The sequence below is a fragment of the Battus philenor genome, unplaced genomic scaffold (genome assembly GCF_028537555.1).
Source record: "Battus philenor isolate CCGP_79_NKW_IND1 unplaced genomic scaffold, ilBatPhil1.0.hap1 SCAF_36, whole genome shotgun sequence".
NCBI lineage: Eukaryota > Metazoa > Arthropoda > Insecta > Lepidoptera > Papilionidae > Battus > Battus philenor.
The window spans coordinates 502,501-505,000 of record NW_027181700.1 but is presented as its reverse complement, the minus strand read 5'-3'; the positions used below and the strand labels follow the sequence as shown (position 1 = coordinate 505,000).

Genomic DNA, 2,500 nt, shown 5'->3' with positions numbered 1-2,500 from the left:
GTCCTGGATATTTCTCCACGGACCGCAATGTGCGTTCGAAATGTCGATGTTCAAATGTGTCCTGCAGTTCACACTATGACGCGCAGTTAACTGCGTTCTTCATCGACCCGCGAGCCAAGTGATCCACCGTCCAGGGTAATGGTTTTTTCTTAATGTTGTTATTACTTACGGTAGCGGCCTACGGCTCTCGCCGTCGGCCACTTGATTGTCCGTTTTTATGTATTAACGTCGAAAGTTGGTCGAATTCATGTGCGCCGAGGCGTTCATAAAGAAACGGCACCGAAAAAGCTTAACGCCCCGACGCGAATCCTTTAGAATGATGAACGACGACGACCCGCGCACCCCCCAACGAGCTGGCGTGACGCACGACATTGTCATCTTTCTAACCGCTTAAATTTCGTTTTGTATAGCGCCAACCGACAATAAAGGGCCTGAGCTAGGCAGTGGGGATTTTCACCGCTTCGAACGCTCCGTTTGGTATGCCCCGGTCGGCGCTCGTCTCTCGGCGTTTTTCCGCCACCCGGCCGCTTCGACGGCGGCGGAGGCAGCGGCGGCGGTAGCACTTTCGACGAATGCCACCACCGCCACCGGCCACCGCCACGGCGCCGTCGCCGCTGCGCCGTTAGGCGTAATAGACGCTAGAGACAATTATTTCACATTTTATTTTTTATACATATATACAAACACGCACACACACACGCACGCACACGCGCGCGCGCTCGTCCGCATTAGATACGAACAGCAGCGCGCGCGCGTACGTACATATATATGTATATATGTCGTATATATATATCATTATGGATGTATTACATATATATATGTGTAAACACGGTATGTACGAAGTCGTCGTCGTCGTCGTCGTCGTCGTCGTCGCAACAGCAACAACAGCAACAGCAACAGCGGCGCAACAACGTTCGTGAACATATCACGCGTCTCGCACACATACACACACGTTAATGATCCTTCCGCAGGTTCCCCTACGGAAACCTTGTTACGACTTTTACTTCCTCTAAATGATCAAGTTTGGTCAACTTCCCAGCAACGCCGACGGCCGTGAAGCCACCGCGTGTCGGTCCGAAGACCTCACTAAATCATTCAATCGGTAGTAGCGACGGGCGGTGTGTACAAAGGGCAGGGACGTAATCAACGCGAGCTTATGACTCGCGCTTACTAGGAATTCCTCGTTTATGGGGGATAATTGCAAACCCCAATCCCCAGCACGAAGGAGTTTCAACGGGTTGCCCGGGCCTCTAGGCCAGGGAGAACATGCTGATTCCTTCAGTGTAGCGCGCGTGCGGCCCAGGACATCTAAGGGCATCACAGACCTGTTATTGCTCAATCTCGTGCGGCTCGAAGCCGCCGGTCCCTCTAAGAAGAATTTTAATACGTCGCCAGTGAGTTGCGCCACCGGAGCGGCGCACACCTAAATGACGACGCCTATTTAGCAGGCTAGAGTCTCGTTCGTTACCGGAATTAACCAGACAAATCGCTCCACCAACTAAGAACGGCCATGCACCACCACCCACCGAATCAAGAAAGAGCTGTTAATCTGTCAATCCTTCCGGTGTCCGGGCCTGGTGAGATTTCCCGTGTTGAGTCAAATTAAGCCGCAGGCTCCACTCCTGGTGGTGCCCTTCCGTCAATTCCTTTAAGTTTCAGCTTTGCAACCATACTCCCCCCGGAGTCCAAAATCTTTGGTTTCCCGGAAGCTGCCCGCCGAGCCATCGTAGTAACGTCGGCGGATCGCTAGATGACATATTTACGGTTAGAACTAGGGCGGTATCTAATCGCCTTCGAACCTCTAACTTTCGTTCTTGATTGATGAAAACACCTTTGGCAAATGCTTTCGCTGATGTTCGTCTTGCGACGATCCAAGAATTTCACCTCTAACGTCGCAATACGAATGCCCCCAGTTATCCCTATTAATCATTACCTCGGAGTTCTGAAAACCAACAAAATAGAACCGAGATCATATTCTATTATTCCATGCACGAAATATTCAAGCAGCATTTTGAGCCCGCTTTGAGCACTCTAATTTGTTCAAAGTAAAATTGTCGGCCCATCTCGACACTCACCGAAGAGCACCGCGATAGGATTTTGATATTGAACCGCCGTTTTACCGACGGCTCACCGACGATATGCTCCGCAGACGTGTCAGTATCACCGCGGATGCGGTGCACCGACAGCGCGGCGCACAAATGCAACTACGAGCTTTTTAACCGCAACAATTTTAGTATACGCTATTGGAGCTGGAGTTACCGCGGCTGCTGGCACCAGACTTGCCCTCCAATTGTTCCTCGTTAAAATATTTAAAGTGTACTCATTCCGATTACGAGGCCTCGTAAGAGTCCCGTATCGTTATTTTTCGTCACTACCTCCCCGTGCCGGGAGTGGGTAATTTGCGCGCCTGCTGCCTTCCTTGGATGTGGTAGCCGTTTCTCAGGCTCCCTCTCCGGAATCGAACCCTGATTCCCCGTTACCCGTGACAACCATGGTAGTC

General features: G+C 51.4%; 2 non-coding genes across 2 annotated transcripts in view; both read right to left on the bottom strand.

Moving 5' to 3' along the window:
- LOC137927800 (5.8S ribosomal RNA) overlaps window positions 1-138 on the bottom strand; it is a 157-nt gene extending 19 nt beyond the window's left edge. The window contains exon 1 of the ribosomal RNA XR_011107933.1: window positions 1-138. This exon is cut by the window's left edge and continues 19 nt beyond it. This is a non-coding gene — a ribosomal RNA (5.8S ribosomal RNA).
- Window positions 139-954: 816 nt separating this feature from the next.
- Window positions 955-2,500, bottom strand: part of LOC137927701 (small subunit ribosomal RNA) — a 1,904-nt gene continuing 358 nt past the window's right edge. Inside the window, exon 1 of the ribosomal RNA XR_011107845.1 lies at window positions 955-2,500. This exon is cut by the window's right edge and continues 358 nt beyond it. This is a non-coding gene — a ribosomal RNA (small subunit ribosomal RNA).